Here is a 25,143-nt window from a genome sequence, read left to right as displayed (position 1 = left end):
AGGGTGGACTGGTTGGATCTCCTTGCAGTCCAAGGGACTTTCAAGAGTCTTCTCCAACACCACAGTTCAAAAGCATCAATTCTTCTGCACTCAGCTTTCTTCACAGTCCAACTCTCACATCCATACATGACCACTGGAAAAACCATAGCCTTGACTAGATGGACCTTTGTTGGCAAAGTAATGTCTCTGCTTTTCAATATGCTATCTAGGTTGGTCATAACTTTCCTTCCAAGGAGTAAGCATCTTTTAATTTCATGGCTGCAATCACCATCTGCAGTGATTTTGGAGCGCAGAAAATAAAGTCAGCCACTGTTTCTACCGTTTCCCCATCTATTTCCCATGAAGTGATGGGACTGGATGCCATGATCTTAGTTTTCTGAATGTTGGGCTTTAATCCAACTTTTTCGCTCTCTTCTTTCACTAAAGAGGCTCTTTAGTTCTTCACTTTCTGCCATAAGGGTGGTATCATCTGCATATCTGAGGTTATTGATATTCCTCCCGGCAATCTTGATCCCAGTTTGTGCTTCATCCAGCCCAGTGTTTCTCATGATGTGCTCCACCCTAGGCAAATATTAATATAGTTCTGTCTCAATGGATTTGCCTATTCTGGATATTTCATATAAATGGAATTATATAATATGTGGTCTTGTCTGTCTGACTTCTTCCACATATCAACATGTGTTCAAGGTTTTTCTATATGAGTAGGTATCAACACTGCTTCACTTTTTGATGAATAAAAATATTCCATTATGTGTATGTGCCACCATTCATCAGTTGAAGGATATTGGGTTCCTTTCCATGGACATTTAAATTTAGCAAACAGTAACTATATATTTATGTGATTATTTCTGTAAAGTCTGTCTCTCACACTAGGAAATAAGTATCGAGGTGATGGAATTCCAGTTGAGCTATTTCAAATCCTGGAAGATGATGCTGTGAAAGTGCTGCACTCAATATGCCAGCAAATTTGGAAAACTCAGCAGTGGCCACAGGACTGGAAAAGGTCAGTTTTCATTCCAATCCCAAAGAAAGGAAATGCAAAAGAACGCTCAAACTACTGCACAATTGCACTCATCTCACATGCTAGTAAAGTAATGCTCAAAATTCTCCAAGCCAGGCTTCAGCAATACATGAACCGTGAACTCCCTGATGTTCAAGCTGGTTTTAGAAAAGGCAGAGGAACCAGAGATCAAATTGCCAACATCCACTGGATCATGGAAAAAGCAAGAGAGTTCCAGAAAAACATCTATTTCTGCTTTATTGACTATGCCAAAGGCTTTGACTGTGTGGATCACAATAAACCGTGGAAAATTCTGAAAGAGATGGGAATACCAGACCACCTGACCTGCCTCTTGAGAAATCTGTATGCAGGTCAGGAAGCAACAGTTAGAACTGGACATGGAACAACAGACTGGTTCCACATAGGAAAAGGAGTACGTCGAGGCTGTCTATTGTCACCCTGCTTATTTAACTTCTATGCAGAGTACATCATGAGAAATGCTGGACTGGAAGAAACACAAGCTGGAATCAAGATTGCTGGGAGAAATATTAATAACCTCAGATATGCAGATGACACCACCCTTATGGCAGAAAGTGAAGAGGAACTAAAAAGCCTCTTGATGAAAGTGAAAGAGGAGAGTGAAAAAGTTGGCTTAAAGCTCAGCATTCAGAAAATGAAGATCATGGCATCCAGTCCCATCACTTCATGGGAAAAAAATGGCGAAACAGTGGAAACACTGTCAGACTTTATTTTGGGGGGCTCCAAAATCACTGCAGATGGTGACTGCAGCCATGAAATTAAAAGACGCTTACTCCTTGGAAGGAAAGTTATGACCAACCTAGACAGCATCATGTTTGGGAACGCATGTAAGAATTAAAGATTTTAAAATTAAAAAAACAAAAATAAATAAAATAAAATAAAAGCAGAGACATTACTTTGCTGACTAAGGTCCGTCTAGTCAAGGCTATGGTTTTTCCTGTGGTCATTATGGATGTGAGAGTTGGACTGTGAAGAAGACTGAGCACCGAAGAATTGATGCTTTTGAACTGTGGTGTTGGAGAAGACTCTTGAGAGTCACTTGGACTGCAAGGAGATTCAACCAGTCCATTCTGAAGGAGATCAGCCCTGGGATTTCTTTGGAAGGAATGATGCTAAAGCTAAAACTCCAGTACTTTGGCCACCTCATGCAGAGAGTTGACTCATTGGAAAAGACCCTGATGCTGGGAGGGATTGGGGGCAGGAGGAGAAGGGGACGACGGAGGATGAGATGGCTGGATGGCATCACCGGCTTGATGGACATGAGTTTGGGTAAACTCGGGAGTTGGCGATGGATGGGGAGGCCTGTTGTGCTGCGATTCATGGGGTCGCAAAGAGTCAGACACAACTGAGCGACTGAACTGAAAGACAAGTTTTGTCATTGCTTTTTGCTCACCACCGTGTCCTCATCAACAAATATTAGTTGAATGAAACAACAAATGAATGTATAAATAAATGAATGAACTACAGGAGACTGAACAAAAATGGGAGTTACCAAAGAGGGGTGACTCTTCTTCTCAATATAGCGATCCTCCTCTCAATTTATCCAGGAAACTTTTCTCACTAGTTGCTCCAATATCCTGCAATTTCAACTTTGTACGTAATACATGTCAGGCACCACATCAGCTTCACCAGACTCTGGACAACTTGACTTTGCTGCTATTAGGAGCCTCCTCCAAGGGGAGCAGAATCCTGAAGATATGCACTAATGTACCAACTTCCACTTAGAAAATGTATGAGCCCTTTTAAATAACAGAGTTGGTGGAGCTACAAATGATAGGAGAACAAAGCAAGTACAACTTGAGCTTCAGGCTGCCAGCTTTTCAAGCATGCTCCAGGTGGTCTAGCTCTCTTCAGTTTTTTGGAGTTAAAGGAAAAAGTGGCCAACTTGGAAGAATCACCACAGCCTGGTATGCTGAAAGATACATGAGAAGCAAAATTTTTGCTAGCGGAAAAGGTGACACCAACCATCCTGAGTAGTCCCTGGTGGGGATAGCAATCTGGGTAAATAAGAATCGTCGGCTGTCCAGTGCAAACATAGTTTTAAGACAGTAAGTCTTAGTTATTCATTTTATTTGCTGAAGTGGCAATACTTGGTACTTGTAATGCAGACCTCAGTAGAACACAGAGGGTACTGCAGACCAGGTACTAGTCCTGGTGATACCTAACCTTGTCTGAGTGCTTACTATGTAGTAGTCAGAGCACTAAGTATTGTACACTGTCCTGGCCAGATCCTCAAAGTGATGCTAAGAAGTAGATTTTATAATTAATCCCATCTTATAAATGAGGAAACCAAGGTTATGAGAGGCTATAAACTTTAACACTACGTTTGTAACTGGTAGTGGTAGGGCTGAGACTTGATCTCAGCCAAGTCCATGTTGTTAATCACCATGCTAAACGTGTGCTCCTCAGAAGCCCTGATTCCAGCTCTAGCACTGATATGCACCAGCTGTAGAGACATGAGTGTGTCATCTCATGACTCTGTGACTGATTTTTCATTTGTAAAATGAGGAAAGTAATGTCTGTTCAGTATTACAGGAGTATGAGGATCAAGCTGACACAAATGCATTTGAGAGTGCTATGAAAAGTGTGGAAACGCTAGAGAAACTGAAGGAAATATATATAACCTGGTTATTATCACACGTAATGTCTTCGCTAATTGATAACTTGCAAACTTACATGGGGGGCTTGTTGGGGGGGCCATCAAGAACCATGTATCTGATCCATAAATTATCAGTTTGGATGGGCTGGGTTTGCAGTAGTTAAACTTAGGGACAAAAAAGGGGTAGTACTCATGGGTGCTATATGGTTGTGATTATGTCATCTTAGCTAATCCTTATCATTCCATCCATCAATTTCATTGCTCTCAGTCAGAGCAGTAATTGTGCAATTGTATTTTCTGGTCCATTGAAGTTTAAGGATACTGTCAAGCCGTGACAAGAGGAGTCAAGTATCAGGTTTACTGAATATATAATTTAACTCTGTGACCTGCCTTCATTTAAAATCAGAAAAAGTAAATAGAGTTGGCGGTGGCGGGCTGGCACAATAAGCGCAGCCAAGAGCTACCCCACGTCCAAAGTCAGGGACAGCAGCCCAGAGTGCCAGGCTGCAGGAACGGCCAGGAGGAGCCACCCCACATCTGAGGTTATGGTGGCGGCCGGGAGGCGCAACCCGAGGAGTGGTGGCTGAGCAGGCACAGGAGGGCCTAGAGGAGCTATCCCACGTTGACGGTCAGGAAAGGCAGCGGTAAGGAGATACCCCTTGTTTAAGGTAAGGAGCAGTGGCTGTGCTTTGCTGGAGAAGCCATGAAGAGATACCCCATGCCCAAGGTAAGACAAACCCAAGTAAGATGGTAGGTGTTGCAAGAGAGCATCAGAGGGCAGACACACTGAAACCATACTCACAGAAAACTAGTCAATCTAATCACACTAGGACCACAGCCTTGTCTAACTCAATGAAACCAAGCCATGCCTGTGGGGCAACCCAAGATGGGTGGGTCATGGTAGAGAGATATGACAGAATGTGGTCCACTGGAGAAGGGAATGGCAAGCCACTTCAGTGTTCTTGCCTTGAGAACCCCATGAACAGTATAAAATGGCAAAATGATAGGATACCGAAAGAGGAACTCCCCAGGTCATTAGGTGCCTAATATGCTACTGGAGATCAGTGGAGAAATAACTCCAGAAAGAATGAAGGGATGGAGCCAAAGCAAAAACAATACCCAGTTGTGGATGTGACTGGTGATAGAAGCAAGGTCCGATGCTGTAAAGAGCAGTATTGCATAGGAACCTGGAACGTCAGGCCCATGAATCAAGGCAAATTGGAAGTGGTCAAACAAGAGATGGTAAGGGTGAACACTGACATTCTAGGAATCAGCAAACTAAAATGGACTGGAATGGGTGAATTTAACTCAGATGACCATTATATCTACTACTGTAGGCAGGAATCCCTCAGAAGAAATGGAGTAGCCATCATGGTCAACAAAAGAGTCTGAAATGCAGTACTTGGATGCAATCTCAAAAACGACAGAATGATCTCTGTTCTTCTCCAAGGCAAACCATTCAATATCACAGTTAACCAAGTCTATGCCCCAACCAGTAATGCTGAAGAAACTGAAGTTGAACGGTTTTATGAAGACCTACAAGAACTTTTAGAACTAACACCCAAAAAAGATGTCCTTTTCATTATAGGAGACTGGAATGCAAAAGTAGGAAGTCAAGAAACACCTGGAGTAAAAGGCAAATTTGGCCTTGGAATACGGAATGAAGCAGGGCAAAGGCTAATAGAGTTTTACCAAGAAAATGCACTGGTCATAGCAAACACCCTCTTCTAACAACACAAGAGAAGACTCTACACATGGACATCACCAGATGGTCAACACCGAAATCAGATTGATTATATTCTTTGCACCAAAGATGGAGAAGCTCTATACAGTCAACAAAAACAAGACCAGGAGCTGACTGTGACTCAGATCATGAACTCCTTATTACCAAATTCAGACTCAAATTGAAGAACATAGGGAAAACCGCTAGACCATTTAGGTATGACCTAATCAAATCCCTTATGATTATACAGTGGAAGTGAGAAATATATTTAAGGGCCTAGATCTGATAGAGTGCCTGATGAACTAAAGAATGAGGTTCGTGACATTGTACAGGAGACAGGGATCAAGACCATTCCCATGGAAAAGAAATGCAAAAAAGCAAAATGGCTGTCTGGGGAGGCCTTACAAATAGCTGTGAAAAGAAGAGAGGTGAAAAGCAAAGGAAAAAAGGAAAGATATAAGCATCTGAATGCAGAGTTCCAAAGAATAGCAAGGAGAGATAAGAAAGCCTTCCTCAGTGATCAATGCAAAGAAATAGAGGAAAACAACAGAATGGGAAAGACTAGAGATCTCTTCAAGAAAATTAGAGATACCAAGGAAACATTTCATGCAAAGATGGGCCCGATAAAGGACAGAAATGGTATGAACCTAACAGAAGCAGAAGATATTAAGAAGAGGTGGCAAGAATACATGGAAGAACTGTACAAAAAAGATCTTCACCACCCAGATAATCATGATGATATGATCACTCATCTAGAGCCAGACATCTTGGAATGTGAAGTCAAGTGAGCCTTAGGAAGCATCACTACAAACAAAGCTAGTGGAGGTGATAGAATTCCAGTTGAGCTGTTTCAAATCCTGAAAGATGATGCTGCACTCAATATGCCAGCAAATTTGGAAAACTCAGCAGTGGCCACAGGACTGGAAAAGGTCAGTTTTCATTCCAATCCCAAAGAAAGGAAATGCAAAAGAATGCTCAAACTACCACATAATTGCATTCATCTCATATGCTAGTAAAGTAATGCTCAAAATTCTCCAAGCCAGGTTTCAGCAATACGTGAACCGTGAACTCCCTGATGTTCAAGCTGGTTTTAGAAAAGGCAGAGGAACAAGAGATCAAATTGCCAACATCCACTGGATCATGGAAAAAGCAAGAGAGTTCCAGAAAAACATCTATTTCTGCTTTATTGACTATGCCAAAGGCTTTGACTGTGTGGATCACAATAAACGGGGGAAAATTCTGAAAGAGATGGGAATACCAGACCACCTGACCTGCCTCTTGAGAAATCTGTATGCAGGTCAGGAAGCAACAGTTAGAACTGGACATGGAACAACAGACTGGTTCCACATAGGAAAAGGAGTACGTCGAGGCTGTCTATTGTCACCCTGCTTATTTAACTTCTATGCAGAGTACATCATGAGAAATGCTGGACTGGAAGAAACACAAGCTGGAATCAAGATTGCCGGGAGAAATATCAATAACCTCAGATATGCAGATGACACCACCCTTATGGCAGAAAGTGAAGAGGAGCTAAAAAGCCTCTTGATGAAAGTGAAAGAGGAGAGTGAAAAAGTTGGCTTAAAGCTCAACATTCAGAAAACGAAGATCATGGCATCCAGTCCCATCACTTCATGGGAAAAAAATGGCGAAACAGTGGAAACACTGTCAGACTTTATTTTGGGGGGCTCCAAAATCACTGCAGATGGTGACTGCAGCCATGAAATTTAAAGACGCTTACTCCTTGGAAGGAAAGTTATGACCAACCTAGACAGCATATTTAAAAGCAGAGATACTACTTCACTGACTAAGGTCCGTCTAGTCAAGACTATGGTTTTTCCTGTGGTCATTATGGATATGAGAGTTGGACTGTGAAGAAGGCTGAGCACCGAAGAATTGATGCTTTTGAACTGTGGTGTTGGAGAAGACTCTTGAGAGTCCCTTGGACTGCAAGGAGATCCAACCACTCCATTCTGAAGGAGATCAACCCTGGGATTTCTTTGGAAGGAATGATGCTAAAGCTGAAACTCCAGTACTTTGGCCACCTCATGCGAAGAGTTGACTCATTGGAAAAGACTCTGATGCTGGGAGGGATTGGGGGCAGGAGGAGAAGGGGACGACAGAGGATGAGATGGCTGGATGGCGTCACTGACTCGATGTACGTGAGTCTGAGTGAACTCCGGGAGATGGTGATGAACAGGGAGGCCTGGCGTGCTGCAATTCATGGGGTCGCAAAGAGTCGGACACGACTAGCGACTGAACTGAACTGAACTAAACTGATGAGTCCTGTCTATGGAAGTGAATCACTGACTCACCTACATATTATGTTTTGAGGTCAAATAAATAAAACAAGGACTTCTTAAAATCTCATATACAGGCATATGTGAAAGAAGCTGAGCCAAATTTTCCTTTTTCTAAGGAGGCATGCTGAGCAAGTTTCCTGCTGCTTGCCACTCATAAGCTGTTGGGTCCTAGCTGAGGAAAAGGAATGTCATCTCTCTTATATTATCACCCCTTGGCTCCTCTAGCTTTAAGCACAGAGCCTTACCTAGTTCATCTCCAAGCATACACTGCACTGAGGAGACAGCTCTGCATAGAATAGGTATTCAATAAATCATTAATAACTGATCAAGTTGAGTGAATACTTTTCAAAATATCAATTGTCCCTATTCTTCTATAGAGCTGAATCTGTTGATCAATCCCAAAACATTTTTTCGTAGGCTCAGAGTCATTCTGAGATCTTGGGAAACCTTCAGATCAAGACTGTAACACTTCAAGAATCTGTTTTAGTAGCTTCTGTTCCCTTGTTTCATTTAAGTGGCAAGGCCTATGTTCTCGGATAGTGTCACAGTGGACCACAGATAAGAAAAAGCAATCAGGGTATAAGAAGGCTAAATCATAGAATATTCGGTCAGAAAGTCATGTGGTGAACAAGAGCCACCTCCATAACTTAAGGCCCATTAAATTGGTTTATTTACAAGCAGGAGTGAAGTCCACTCCACTACCTATTGGTGGGCATAATCTAAGACACTCACACAAGAAGTCAGTCTGACTCGACTAAGAGTCTCAACTCTGGACAGCTAATACCTCTACACAAGTCACTAGGCCACGCTCAGTGTGTATGTGTGTGCTCAGTTGTGGCAGACTCTTTGTGACCCCATGGACCATAGCCTTCCAGGCCCCTCTGTCTATGGAATTTTCCAGGCAGGAATACTGCAGTGGGTTGCCATTTCCTACTCCACAGGATCATCCCAACTCAGGGATCAAACCCACATTCCCTGCATTAACAGATGGATTCTTTACCATTGAGCCACCTGGGAAGCCCAGGACATGTCTCAGAGGGCTATGCAAACCTTCCTAGGCTACATTCTATGGCACTGACCCTGTTTAGTCTAATACTGAATTGAGTTGAGCCACTTCACACTAATCCCTCCTTGGTAGAGTTTAAGGAACACATTTGTAAGACTGCTAACTCAATGGCCAAAGACAGAGTTGAAAACACCGACACCACACATGAACCAAGCCCTCAGTTCTATTTCTGTCATGTTCTAGTCACTTAAACTAGTCAGATTCCTGTGTTCAGAAACATTCGGTGAACCCAGGGCCATCCTAAGCATGTAGTGTTCTGCAATTACAGAGGGAAAGTAATGCAAGCAGATGATCCAAGAAATCGATCCAAGAAATCCATCCAAGGATAATTAATGCTGGACTTGAATTAGTGGAGTTAGCTATTAGCATAACCACCAGCTGAAACTGACTTTACAAGATGCCTACTTCAAACCCTTCAATGACTTCTCATTTCCCTTAGAATAAAACTCCGATATTCTTAGCACAAATTACAAAGCCCTCTATAGCCTGGACCACACCTCTCTCTGCTGCTTCCTCTCTTGTCCTCCCCCTCCTCCCGCCCCCAAGTCCTCTTCCTGATACATACCACAACCACAACAGACTTTGGTCTCCTGGCCTTCACATAGCTCTTCTCTGTTTTGTATACAAACCCCTTCTCTTGCTTGGCCAACTCATCTTCAGTTTTCATTTTGAGTTTAGACATCCCTTCCTGAGTCTGGCCTTCTCAAGACCACCTCCACTCCTCACTAAGTGCCAAGATAACACCCTGACCTTTTACTTTCTTAGGAGCCAGAATACAACGTCAATGCCATCACACACTTGCCCTGCCACATCATAAGCCTTAAGTGGCTAGAAAGCTCTTTATGTGTTCTTTCCCTATGTTTTCCTAGTATCTAGAATAATGCTTTGTAGTCTATAAACCCTGCATAAATATTTTATGCTTCTTTGGTACTTGACTTAGATGTGCAGGTAAGTTTTTCCCAAGTTGATATAATGTTTAGGCAAGGAAGAGGAAGAATGATTGCATCTCCACTCACAGGCATAGTAGAGACTGGCACATAGTCAGACAAGCCTCTTCCATTTTTTCAGTCTCCTACAATCCATTCATGACCTCTTTATTGCACAGTGGATATTTGGTGCCTACCAGGTCCCATCCTTTCCTTCCCTGAGTTCACAATGTGTGCATTGACAGGTGTTGAAATCTTTCATTCCATCCATGTGAACATCACATCCCAACATTTAGAAAGAAAGTGCTTAGTCAAAAGTTGTGTTAATCATTCTGTATGCACGGAACAAGGCCCCTAACCAGATGGAGGAGACTAAGAGTTATTTGGGAGTAATCCTTCTATGATTTTGCATTAACCTGAGGGCGCCAGGCAAAACTGAGTGCATCACCTGTGTTCTGCACAAGATAAATTGAGGGCCAGTCATGCACCACAAAGTCAGGGAAAATATCATTATTCTAGTCATTATTCCAAACAGCAAATACTTTTGCTCAGCAAGGCATGAGTGTCCTAGTATTATCGGCTATGTTTTTTTTTTTTAATCCCCAAATTGCCTGGTTTCATATTAGCCATATTCAGTACAATTTAAAAGAGATCACAGAAACCAATCCTGCATACTAGTATTTCTCGACAACAGAGATAGCCCTCTTCATAGGTTATGATCCGTTGTCAGAGGTGCTACAGGTAATGTTTTAGTCATACTATTATGGTTAAAAAACAGTCTCTGAGATCATCAAGGCTTAGCATAGGTCCCAACTCTATCACTTAAAACCAGAGAAACACTTGTGCAGGTTCCTTCCTCTCTCGGAGCCTGTTTCCTCATCTATAAAATGGTGATAACAGTAAACATTTTACAATGCTGTGAAAGAGAAAGTGAAAGTCACTCATCCATGTCTGACTCTTTGCAACCCCATGGACTATAGGGTCCATGGAATTCTCCAGGCCAGAATACTGGATTGGGTAGCCATTCCCTTCTCCAGGGGATCTTCCCAACTCAAGATCAAACCCAGATCTCCCACACTGCAGACAGATTCTTTACCAGAGGAGCCACAAGGAAAGGCCACAATGCTGTGGTTAGCACTAAATAAGCTGAAGTATGTAAAATACCTGATATGGAGCCAGGCACATAGAAAAGGTGAATATAACGGCCCTTGCCTTAAGGGGTTACTGTCATTTAAGTGACTTAATTGTTCTACAGTTCTTGGCTTGATGCCTGGCATATACTAAACACTCAATAAATGAAATTGATCATTGCTACTAACTATGAATGATTATATTACCCACATTTGCAAGAGAAAACTTTTTTTAACTTTTTATTTTATATTGGAGTACAGCCAATTAACAATGTTGGGACAGTTTCGAGTACACAACAGAGCAACTCAGCCATACACATACACGTATCCATTCTCCTCCAAACTCACCTCCCAACCAGTCTGCCACATAACATTGAGCAGTGTTCCCTATGATATACAGTAGAACCTTATTTGTTATGCATTTTAAATACAGCAGTGTGTACATGTTGATCTCAAACTTCCTAACTATCCCTTCTCCCCACCCTTCACCCCAGTAATCATAAGTTTGTTCTCTAAGTCCGTGAGTTCATTTCTGTTTTATAAGTAAGTTAATTTGCATCATTTCTTTTTGGATTCTGCATATAAGGGATATCACATGCTATTTAAGAGACTACTCTTTACTGAAGTAAACTAAGGCAGTTCCTAGCACAATGTCATCCCTGATTACTTGCATTCTAATATACATATTTTCTTGGGTGGGAAAGCATGGGGTGGAATGCTAGCCCAGGGGCTAAGGACATCACAAAACCCTGGTAGACTCATAAGAAGAGCACACAGCATGTGTGAACTTGTCCCCCCTGGGTATCATCACAGATGAAAGGCTGTGAATTCATGAATCACCACTGTGGTCACACAGTGAAGCTTGTTTGAACCTAAAGAAATGCTAGGTTTATCTAGAGGTTCCAAGTTCATTGTTCCAGACTCTTGATGACCTTTCTGTAGAACTCTGAAGGAAGATAAGGGAAAATGAGAGTAGATTCACAAAAGCAGATTTATTATAAGCAATATCACATGGAGAAAATGCAAAGGCCAGAAGGGTAGACAGAAGCCACACCCTGACTCCTTTGCCAGGAATGCACTTTGCCACTGTCCCTGCCTGCTCATCCTCAATATCTCCTACTCTGTAACTCCTGCTTTCTGCATGAAACTTCCGTCAGTGCCGTCCACCCTAACCTGCCCTCCCCTGACTGCTACATGTTCATTAATAGCATTGCTCGAAGAGCCCTTAACTCAGTGCCTAACACATACTTTCGTATCTGCTGACAATTATTTTAATCACATACCATCTCAGTTTGTTATCATTTCCTTCCTCTCTCAAGAGGAATGTAAGCTTCCTGTGGGCAGCCACTCTCTTATACTTCTCTTCCATCCATCTCAAGTCCCCATATATCCCACATCTCTGAGCATGAGACAGATCACATTCATGAAATTTTAGTAAAGAAAGAAAATAGATCACTAAATCCAACCCCCTAATATTACTGATGAGAAATATCAGATTCAGAGAACTTCAATTGATCAGTTTCAAACATATATATGGTTACAGAGCCAGGACTGTGTTACAGACCTTCTGAAACACTACCCAGTGATTCTCAATAACCCTTGCTGTCTGTAAACTCTGTGAGAGAGTTTAGAAAGAAACTATGACAAAGAAACAGAGAAGGAACTAAATACATACACACACACACACACACACACACACTTCAGTGGAAGCCATTGGTGAAAGGACAAACCAGTGGGCAAGAGGTTAATATGTTGAATGACTGATTCAACAATTTTTGAATTGTTGAATTTCCCACCATTGGGTAATTGTGGTCGTAAAAGGGACACAAAGCATGGAACCAGGGAAACATAGATCCAGCCACATCATCATTTGTTAACACCAGCCAAGAGCTCTGTGCCTGACAGGTTAAACTTGACCTCTCCCTGTGGACAAGAAACTTGGAAAGGAGGGTAAAACTATCTACTACTTGGTGTGAGATGTTTTTGTGGACTCACTTCCTCCAAAGCTTGGAAAACACAAAGACTTACTTCCATCATTCTTTGGGGCAACACGATTTCCGTTCCATCCTCAGCCTCCAGCAGCTGGAATGTTATCGTGAACACCAGCAAGCATTAGAAAGAAGGTAATGCCAAGCTGACTTTCTCCTCTTCATGCATCTTCAGTTAACTTCTGCTGACAGAGCATATACCCGTGAAAAGAGAGCCATAAAATTCAACTCTAATTTTGCAGGAGATACTAAAATATATCTTTGGGGGCAATATAGAAACTATCCTTAATGATGTTTACATAGAGGCATGGATAGTAAAATTTGGCTTTTCAGTATCACTTTGAAAAGGCATGATACATTATATTCAATTTTATTAGCTATTCCTTATGGAGTTTTATTACATTACAATAAGGTACATAAAGCAAACTTTACAAACAGCCCAACACGTCCTCCTTATTCAGCTGCAACCTAATTGTAAAATGTCATTTCCATTTCCTTAGTTTCCTAGTAATTGACTCAGATTCTCCTTGGATGACTCAACTACTCCCTGGATGAAAACAAGTTCTGAAGATAAATTAATTTTTTCAGGTCACTTGGGTACTACTGAGTAATTTACTTTGAAGTCAGACAGCACATGAGTGACATGCAAGATTTTGTTTCTGCCACACCAGCAGGCAGCAATTTAGAGAGGGAGAGGCAGAAAAGTTCTTACACTGATGATTCTTGCCGGGTGTCTGCGTTTTAGGCGCAAGAAGCTTCAAAGTGCCAGAAGGATAACGAGGAAAATTTTGTTTTCCTTCCATCAGCCCCACCGATGTTTAGCACCTTTTCCTTCCTTTGGAACTACCCTTACAATCAGCATCGGTGTTATCAACATCATTATCTCCATCACAACCATTTACTGAATGCTATGGTGTGCCAGGCATTTAATATCTAACTTACCCTCACTCTGTCTTACCCTATGAAATAGGCATTTTTCCCATGATAGAAATAAGAAAACTGAATATTAGTGATGTTAGGAAACTATCCAAAATGTTCCAGTCCTTGATCCAGAATGCAAGCCCAGGTCTGTCTGAAGCTAGACTTTGAGGTTCTAACTGCTCCTCCCCACACATTCTCCAGCTACCCAGAATCACAGAGTGTTCATGTCACCTAAGCCCTCCTATACAACATGACTTCAAACAGGCTCCTTATTCACCAAAGAGCATCAGTTGCCAAAAGCCCTGCCTTTTCTTGTCCTTGGAAAAAAATCCTATTTCCTCAAATGTATTCAGTCCAATCACTTTTATCCAAAATCATATTCAAGTATGGATGATTTGCTGCTGCTGCTGCTGTTAGTTTGCAACCCTACAGACTGTAGCCTGCCAGGCTCCTCTGTCCATGAGATTCTCCAGGCAAGAATACTGGAGTTGTTTGCCATGCAGGAATCTTCCCAACCCAGGGATCAAATCCGAGTCTCATGTCTCCTGCATTATAGTACCACCTGGGATGTTTGTGGATGATTTAACAGACTCTTAATCTACCCAGAGATAGTCATTCTTGTGTTTATACTCATATCCCCAAATAATCTCTAACTAGTATGATTTTAAGCAACAAATTACGGTGGCATTAAAATAATTTAGGGAGTTAAAATTGGACTATGTGGCAGGTGACCACATGGCTCCCCTGAAGCACTTCCTCTGCCCAATCTTTACCTGGATTCTCCCTCAAAAATAATAATTGTGACTCCTTCCCATCCTCCCTTGTGGAACAACCCAGCAGGAGCAGGTTTAGAGGGGATAAGGTGCCCTGTGATCGCTATTAGACATGGACTGATTCAAATCTACATATCTATGCTTCAAGGAATGCCTTTTATTTTTAAGATGATAGTCATTTTCTCTTGATGATAAATGTAATATATGCTCACTGTAAAACATTTGGAAAATACAGAAAATAAGAAAATAAAAGCCATCTGTAATCTTACTTCCAGTTTATTACCATGTCAACTGCTGGTTATATTTTCTTCCAAGAGAGAGTGAATGAGCTATGGAGAGCTGTATAAACACAAAATTGGCAATTTTTTGTGTTTTCATGAACTACCTACTGCATAAATAGTTTAGAATCCTGTTTTCTCACGCCCAGCCTTATATCACAAGTATTTCCCCTTATCCTTTAAATATCCAGAAAAGGTGCGCTGGCAATGGTTCTGTGATCTGCTGTTGTCACCTTCCTTATTATTGAGCGTTTAGGTTACGACCCATTTTTTTCTTCTTTTAAACCACGCTCTGGCAAATGTCCTCGCATTAAGTCTTTATCCTCACCTCTGATTACTCCTTCTAAAAAGAAAGTTGTTATTGTTGTTGTTTAGTTGATAAGTTGTGTCTGATCCTTTGTGACCCCATGAACTGTAGCCCATCAGGCTCCTCTGTCCATGGGATTTCCCAGGCAAGACTACTGAGCGGGTTGTCATTACCTTCTCAGGGGATCTTCCCGACCCAGTGATCAATTCCAGGTCTCCTGCTTGGCAGATGGATTCTTCACCTCTGAACCACCTGGGAAGGCTTTAAAAGTGACTTCACTTTCACTTTTCACTTTCATGCATTGGAGAGGGAAATGGCAACCCACTCCAGTGTTCTTGCCTGGAGAATCCCAGGGATGGGGGAGCCTGGTGGACTACCGTCTGTGGGGTCGCACAGAGTCGGACACAACTGAAGCAACTTAGCAGCAGCAGCAACAGCAGGCAGATTTTAAGTAGCTCTATCCAAGTTGAATTTTAATATTAATATTTTTGATACATATTCCTCAAAAGTAAAGATTAAAAGTTGCATGCATGCTCAGTCACTCAGTCATGTCTGAATCTGAACCCCATCAACTGTAGCCCACCAGGCTCCTCTGTCCATGAGATTTTCCAGGCAAGAATACTGGAACGGGTTGCCATGCCCTCCTCCAGGGGATCTTCCTGACCCAGGGATTAAATGTTAAAAGAAAACAATTTACATGAAAAGGACCTGAATATTTACAAATTACCCAAGTCACAATCATTTATTTTTGACCACTATAACGGACAAAAATCTCATCACTCTGTTTTCAATAAAATTTGTTTTATTTCTAGTAAGTTTGAATATTTTTAAAATTCAGAGAGTCTTTGTTTATTCTTATGTGGATTGCCTCTTTCTCACCATCTTATTAATTGAGATGCCAGTGTTTTCTTGCTTATTTTATGAGCTTTATATGCATTACTATATTTATTGCAGACATTTTTTCTAATGTCTTCCTTTGTGATTTCTTTCATTGCTTTTGTATCTTGAAATTCCTTCCCATCTCAAGATCACATACATATTTATGTTTCCTTCTAGTATTTCATGATTTCACTTTTCATGTTAAAAATTGCAAATCACTTGTAATGTATTTTGTCTATAGTTTGATGTAAGAATATAATAGGTTTTGCTCAAATAATAGATTTATATAACACTGCTTTTTGAATGGACTATAAGTTCCTCATTGGTTTAAGTTGACTTCCTTAATACATATGAAATTCTGATAGATACTGCATGTGAATTTTGTACTAGGATTATGGGGAGGTAGTTTTGATCACACTCACTAGAGCTCTAAAATCTGACAGTTTATCAGAGGGTTTTTAATCAAAGTATAGTTGGCTTACAGCATATTAATTTCAGGTGTACACTATAGTGATTTTATATTTTTACACATTATGAACCAAGGTTAGCAGAATATTCTTGTCCACATTCCCTGTGACGTGCATTATATCTCTACTTATTTAACTTATAACTTATTTACCTTATTTACTTATATAACTTACTTATTTCATAACTGGTAGTTTGTACCTTAATCAACTTCACCTATTTCACTCATCCTTCTACCCCTCTCCACTCTGGAATCACCAGTTTGTTCTCTGTATCTGTAAATCACTTTCTGTTTCCTTATATTTGTTCACTTGTCTTTTTAGTTGCCACACATAAGCAAAAACACACAACTCTCCCTCAAAGGCCAGCATACCTTCTTACCAAAACCAAACACTACCAAAAAAAAAAAACAAAAACAATTACCAGTCAATATCCTTAGTGAATTGAGTTGAATATGTGCTGAAATATCCTAAAGGAAATCAGTCCTGAATATTCATTGGAAGGACTGATGCTGAAGCTGAGACTCCAATACTTTGGCCACCTGATGCAAAAAACTGACTCATTTGAAAAGATGTTGATGATGTGAAAGATTGAAGGCGGGAGGAGAAGGGGATCACAGAGGATGAGATGGTTGGATGGCATCACCGACTCAGTGGACATAAGTTTGAGTAAACTCCAAGAGTTGGCAATGGACAGGGAGGCCTGGCGTGCTGCAGTCCATGGGGTCGCAAAGAGTCGGACACGACTGAGCAACTGAACTGAACTGACTGATCCTTAGTGAAAACAGAAGCAAAAGTCCTCAACAAATATAGGCAAACTGAATTCAACAGTACATTTAAAGGATCATAAAACATAACCAAGTGGGATTTATACCAAGGATGCAAGGATTTTTCAATATCCACAAAGCAATCAGTGTGACATGCAACATTAACAAATTGTAGAATAGAAACCATATGAGCATCTCAATAGATGCCAAAAAAACTTTTGACAGAAATCAACATCCATTTATGATAAAACTGTCTAAATAGCACAGAGGGAACCTACCTCAGCATAATAAAGGCCATATGTGACAAATCTGACATCATACTCAAAGGCAAAAGGCTGAAAGCAGTTTTTCTTGTCAGAAATAAGACAAAGATCACTCTCCCCACTTTTATTCAACATAGTTTTGGAAGTCCTAGCTATGGCAATCCAGAGAAGGCAATGGCACCCCACTCCAGTACTCTTGCCTGGAAAATCCCATGGATGGCGGAGCCTGGTGGACTGCAGTCCATGGGGTAGTGAATAGTCAGACATGCCTGACCGTCTTCACTTTCACTTTTCACTTTCATGCATTGGAGAGGGAAATGGCAACCCACTCCAGTGTTCTTGCCTGCAGGATCCCAGGGACAGTGGAGCATGGTGGGCTGCTGTCTACGGCGTCACTCAGAGTTGGACACGGCTGAACCGACTTAGCAGCAGCAGCAGCAGCAGCTATGGCAATCAGAGAGGAAAAAGAAATAAAAGGGATCCAAATTGAAGAAAAGAAGTAAAATCGCCACTGTTTGCAGATGACATGATGCCATATGTAAAAGATCCTAAAGACACAACCAGGAAACAACTAGAGCTCATCAATGGATTCAGTCAAGTTGCAAGATACAAAATTAATACACAGAGATATGTTGCACTTCTGTACACTAACAGTGAAAGGTCAGAGAGAGAAATTAAGGAAACATGCCCATTTACCATTGCATAAAACATGCCAAGGAAAAAACTTACCTAAGGATCCAAAAGATCTATACTCTGAAATCTATTAGAGGCTGATGAAAGAAATGAAAGATGACAAAAAAAAAAAGATGGAAAGATATACTATGCTCTTGGATTAGAATAATGAATATTATCAAAATAACTACCCAAGGTAATCCATATATTCAATGCAATACATAGCAAATGACCAATGGCATTTTTCATAGAACTAGAACATTTTTTTTAATTTTTATGGAAACACAGAAGAGTTCAAATACTTACAGCAATCCCAAGAAATAAAAACAATGCTGGAGAAATCAGGCTCCCTGACTTCAGACTATATTACAAAGATATAGTCATCAAAACAATATGGTCCTAGCACAAAAATAGGTCAATGGAACAGCATAGAAAGACCAGAAATGAACCCATGCACCTATAGTCAATTAATCTATGACAAAGGCGACAAGAATATATAATGGAGGAAAGACAGTCTCTTCAATAAGTGGTGCTGGGAAAACTGGATAGCTACATGTAAAAGAATGAAATTAGAACATTCTCTAACACCATAATAAAAATAAATTCAAAATGGATAGAAGACCTAAATGTAATACTGGATATTCTAAAACTCTTAGGGGAAAACATAAGCAGAACACTCTTTGACATAAATCTCAGTAATATCTCATTGGATCCACCACCTAGAGTTATGAAAATAAAAACAAAAATAAGGACTTTCCTGGTGGTCCAGTGGTTAAATTTGCCTGCCAAGGCAGGGGACACAGGTTCCATCTCTGGTCTGGGAAGATGCCACATTCTTTAGGACAACCAAGCCCATACACCACAACTACTGGAGCCCACTCACTCTAGAGCCTGTATGCTGCTGCTACTGAGCCTGTGTGCTACAACTAAAGACATGTGCCCTGGAGCTCATGCTCTGCTACAAGAAAAGCCACTGCAATTAGAACACTACATACCACAACTCGAGAGCAGCTCCTCCTCACAGCAACCAGAGAAAGCCTGCGCAAAGATCCAGCACAGCCAAAAATGATAAATAAATAAGCAAACACAAATTAAAAACCTGAAGATAAATAAATGGGACCTAACTAAACACTTTTGCACAGCAAAGGAGACCATAAACAAAATGAAAAGACAACCCACAGAAAGGGAGAAAATATTTGCAAACAAAGTAACCAAGAAATTTATCTCCAAAATATATAAAGAGTTCATGCAGCTCAATATCAAACAAACAACCTAATCAAAAACTGGGCCAATGATCTAAATAGACATTTATTCAAAGAAGACATACAGATGGCCAAAACACATGAAAATATGTTCAACATTACTAATTATTAGAGAAATGAAAATCAAAACTATGATGAGATATCACCTCACACCAATGAGAATGGCCATCATCAAAAATCTACAAACAATAAATGCTGGAGAGAATGTGGAGAAAGGAAACATTGTTGCACTCTTGGTGGGACTGTAAAGTAATATAGCCACAATGGAGAACAGTACAGAGGTTCCTTAAAAAACTAAAAATAAAACTACCATATGACCCAACAATCCCACTATTTGGCATACAATATGAGAAAACTATTACTTCACAAAGACACATGTACTCCAACCATCATTGTAGCACTGTTTACAACAGCCAGGATGTAGAAGCAACCTAAATGTCCATCAACAGATGAATGATTAAAGAAGATGTGGTACATATATGCAATGGAATATTACTCAGCCCTGAAAAGGAACCAAGCTGAGTCACGTGTAGTGATGCAGATTAACCTAGAATCTGTCATACAGAGTGAAGTAAGTCGGAAAAAGAAAACAAATATCCTATATTAACACACACACACACACATATATATTCTAGAAAAATGATGCTGACGAATCTATTTTCAGGGTAGGAATAAAGACACAGACACACAGAATAGACTTGTGGACACAGCAGGGGAAGGAGAGAGTGGGACAAATTGAGAGAGCAGCACCGACATGTGTACATTACCATGTGTGAACCTGATCGCTAGTGGGAAGCCGCTGTGCAGCACAGGGACCTCGGCTCGGTGCTCTGTGATGACCTAGAGGGGTCAGATAGGGGTAGGGTGGGGGGAGGCTCAGGAGGGAAGGGATATATGTGTGCATACAACTGAGTCACATTGCTGCACAGCAGAGACCAACACAACATTGTAAAGCAATTATACTACTAATAAAAAAATTAAGAGAAAAAAAAATCTACAATAAGCAATTCACCTCACATTCTGACCATCATCCAAAAGTCTAAAAACAATAAATGCTGGAGATTATGTGGAACAAAGAAAGCCCTTGTACACAGTTGTTGGGAATGTAAATAGGTGTAACCAGTATGGAGGTTCCTCAAACAACTAAAAATAAACTATCATATGATAATGGGGTAGCAATCCCATTCCTGGTCATGTATCTGGAGAAAGCCATAATTTGAAAAGACACATGCACCCCAGTTCATTGCAGCACTATTCACAACAGCCAGGACATGCAAGCAACCTAAACATCCATCAACAGAAAAATTTAGATGTAGGAATTTCACTCAGACATTAATAAAAACACTGAAATAATGCCATTTGCAGCAACATGGATGGACCTAGAGGTCATCATACTAAGTGAAGTTTGCTAGACAGAGAAAGAAAATATCACAAGATATTGCTTATATGTGGCATCTGAAAAAAAAAATGATACAGATAAACTTATACACAAAAACAGAAATAGACCCACAGACATAGAAAGCAAACTTACAGTTCAAAGGGAAAGGGTGGAGTAGTGATAAATTAGGAGTTTGGGATTAATACATACAGCTTCCCTGGTAGCTCAGAGGTTAAAAGTGTCTGCCTGCAATGAGGGAGACCTGGGTTCAATCCCTGGGTTGGGAAGATCGCCTGGAGAAGGAAATGGCAACCCACTCCAGTATTCTTGCCTGGAGAATCCCATGGAGGGAGGAGCCTGGTGGGCTACGGCCCACAGGATTGCAAAGAGTCGGACACAATGAGCAACTTCACTTTCACACATAAAATAGGTAATTAACCAGGACCTACTGTACCAGGGAACTCTATTCAATATTTTATGATAACCTATATGTTGAAAGAACCTGAAAAAGAATAGACATATGTATAACTAAATTACTTTGCTATACACCTAAAACTAACACAACATGGTAAACCACCTATACGCCATATAAAATAAAGACTAAATTTTAAAAAGGATCATATATCATGATCAAGTGGGATTTTTTCTGGGGATACAAGGATGGTTGAATATCTGCAAATCAACATGATACACCACATTTACAAAATGAAAGATAAAAATTACACGATTATTTCAACATATGCAGAAAAAGTAGTTGACAAAATTCAGTATTCATTCATGATAAAATCTCAAGTTTACTCTTCCCACTGTCGTCCATTCCAAAAGTCACTTTCACAAGATGTCTTTTCTGATCACCCAGTGAAAATCACCCCTCAGGAACTCAGATATTTTTCTATTCTTTTATACTATTTCTCAAAGTATTTATCATAATCTTATCCTTGCTTACTAATGTTTTTGCTTGTTTATTGACTATGTCTTTCACTACTACAGAAACTCAAGGAGAACTGGAACCTTGTCTGTTAGAGTCACTACTATGTTCTCAAAGCCTAGAACATGATGCATAATCAATTCATATCTATTAAAAGAATAAATAAGCAATTCCAGGAAGTTCATCAATGTCAGTCTACATTTGAATTTCCGCCAGTCTTGCTAAATTACTATGACTCTAAAAAAAAAAAAAATCTTAGTTTTTTGGACAAATTCCCCTCTCCTAATCGTTGTCAAAATTATCTTTGTTTATTATTCTAGATAATTTTTAGAATCAGCTTGTCAGATTCTTTGCCTCACCTATACTTTGTTTTATATCCCCCCTCCTAAAGAAAACACAGACATTAAATCAAACCATAAATACATTAGGGAAGATCTGATACTGTTCAAAATGAGGAGAATATCAAATTGCTCGATGTTCTCATAAGACTGTAGAAAAACATCTGATACTCAAACCTCTAAAAACATGGATTCTCAAATCTGAAAAGATCAACTTGCTTCTTATCCAAATAAGAATTTGAGACCCACATCGATTTGTCCATAACATCACAGCTAGCACTGACCCTATCAAAAAAAACTTATAAATTATTATCTATATCAAAATATAGTGATGAGAATAATAAAGCAAAATTTCAAATATTTTCCTACACTGGAGAAGAGACCATTTCACAGTACAAAGGAGGAAGCAGAATTTCAGCAATTTCCAGGGGAAGTGGACTGTGGAGAGTAATAATCTATGTAATTGTAGTGTTGGAATGAAATCAGTATGTTCATGGCAGTACTGTGGCACTGATTTCAGTGTACTTATGCTGACAAAGTGCTCAGGCCTCACTGATTACACAGAAGCTCTTGAGAATTTTTTTCCATAGAAAAATCACAAGTATCACATACTAAATCAGAGTCTCTAAGATAGAAAAGCCTGCTGTGTGAGGGACCCTCCCAGGAAAACTGTTCTTAACCAGAGTCATATGCGGTTGGTTTGGGGGATGGGGGTTTCTTTATTGAAGTATAGTTGATTTATAACATTATATTAGTTTTGGGGTGTACAAAATAGTGATTCAAAGTTTTTAAGATTGTACTACATTTACAGTTATTATAAAATGCTGGCTATATTACCAGAATCATTTGGATAAGCCACCAACTTACTTTACTAATGCTCACATGAGCATTTACTCCCACACTCAAAACCTTTCCCTCCATCTCCTTTGCCTCTGAAATAAAGACTGAGCTTCAGCTTGACATTAAAGATCATTTGGTATTAAATGCTGCTGAGCTATAGATCTACTACTCCATTCTCATTGTACAGTCCATGGAGTCACAAAGAGTCAGACACGACTGAATGACTTTCACTTTCACTTTTCACTTTCAGGGCTTCCTGGAGAAATGACTAAATATAAGGTCTGTGTAGGGAGAAGGCAATGGCAACCCACTCTAGTACTCTTGCCTGGAAAATCCCATGGCTGAAGGAGCCTGGTAGGCTACAGTCCATGGGGTTGCTAAGAGTCAGACATGACTGAGCAACTTCACTTTCACTTTTCACTTTCATGCATTGGAGAAGGAAATGGCAACCCACTCCAGTGTTCTTGCCTGGAGAATCCCAGGGACGGGGGAGCCTGGTGGGCTGCCATCTATGGGGTCGCACAGAGTCGGACACGACTGAAGCAACTGAGCAGCAGCAGCAGGGAATCTCTAAGTTGAGCCTGGAACATCTTATTATCAAATAATCTATAAAAGAGTTCAAGGGTTATTTCAAAAAACCCAGGAGCTAATTCTAACAGATAACCCTTAGTTCAAATTGGAGTAATCTGAATCATAACTGCAATTAGACTCATAATTGCAATAAGTTAAAACATGAAATAATTTTAATCCATGATAATGAGACAAAAAAGGAAATCATAGGCCATTTTTGGATGCTATGGAATCAACTCAGATTGAAAACTAATTAAAAGGAAAAAGAAGAAAAATTAGCAGAAGAGAAACAAAGGCAGAAAGTAGTAAATAGCTTGCCTTTGTAAGAATTCTACCTCAGAGTAATCTATAAATAGCTAATAACTTGGGTTTGAATTGGCAAAATTCAAAATATGAAAATTGTATAGGAAATAAATACCTGGCTTCTTCAAGAAAAATATTACAAAAAAAAGAGAGTGAGAGAGATGGCAGATGAGGTCATTAATTAAGAGAAACGAGATATATTATCTAATTAAAACCTGTAACCTTATTTGGATCCTAACTAAAACAAACTGTGGAACACAAAACAAGGCAATGTTTAACACTTAATGATATGAAAAAATTACCATTAAAATATTTAAATTTTATAATGGCATTATAATTTTATTTTTTTAACAAATTATTATCTTTTGAATATAATGTTCATGAATAAAAAGACATATAAAAAGACATTCCCGATTTGTTTGCTTCAAAACAATCGGGAATATTGGTTAGTAAGTATGGGTATAAATGAAAGAAGATTAGGTAGGAGGTTCCAGTTTCGGAACCTGGGTAGATGAATCCACAGAAATTTACTATGATATGCTCTCTACTTTTGCATATGTTTGAAATTTTACAAAATAAAAGTTAAATATATAAATCAGTATAATTGCTAGAAAAATTGTATTACTGTTAGGCCCCACAAACGGAGTATGCGTATGCTCATTTCCCCATATCCATAGTAACAATGAATTATAATACTGATAAGCAGTACTTTGTTTTACTTTGAGTCAGTCAGTGTATATCTAGTTCATGATGCATTAATGATAAGTAGCATTAACTTTTTCTTACTAATTATTGAAATGCAGCTTATATTTGATCACTTTTATGATCTCAAATGGAGAAGGCAGTGGCACCCCACTCCAGTACTCTTGCCTGGAAAATCCCATGGATGGAGGAGCCTGGTGTGCTGCAGTCCATCGGGTCGCTGAGAGTTGGACATGACTCAGTGACTTCACTTTCACTTTTCACTGTCGTGCATTGGAGAAGGAAATGGCAAACCACTCCAGTGTTCTTGCCTGGAGAATCCCAGGGACGGCGGAGCCTGGTGGGCTGCCTTCCATGGGGTCGCACAGAGTTGGACATGACTGAAGAGACTTAGCAGCAGCAGCAGCAGCAGCATGATCTCAAATGGCTTTGAAGAATTCTGCTCACTTCAAAAAACTACCATGAAAAGGAAATATTTTGAACATGTTGATTAAATATATATTTTATATACATTATATATAAAAAGGTATAATACATTTAAGTACATATCTTAATAGACTTTCTTCCTATTCCCTTAAATATGTATATATGGGTTTCAGCAATATGTGAACCGTGAACTTCCAGATGTTCAAGCTGGTTTTCCAAAAGGCAAAGGAAGCAGAGATCAAATTGCCAACATCCGCTGGATCATCAAAAAAGCAAGAGAGTTCAGGAAAAACATCTATTT

Source organism: Capra hircus, chromosome 7 (genome assembly GCF_001704415.2).
Source record: "Capra hircus breed San Clemente chromosome 7, ASM170441v1, whole genome shotgun sequence".
In the NCBI taxonomy this organism is placed as follows: Eukaryota; Metazoa; Chordata; class Mammalia; order Artiodactyla; family Bovidae; genus Capra; species Capra hircus.
Note: the sequence above shows the minus strand (reverse complement) of the source record.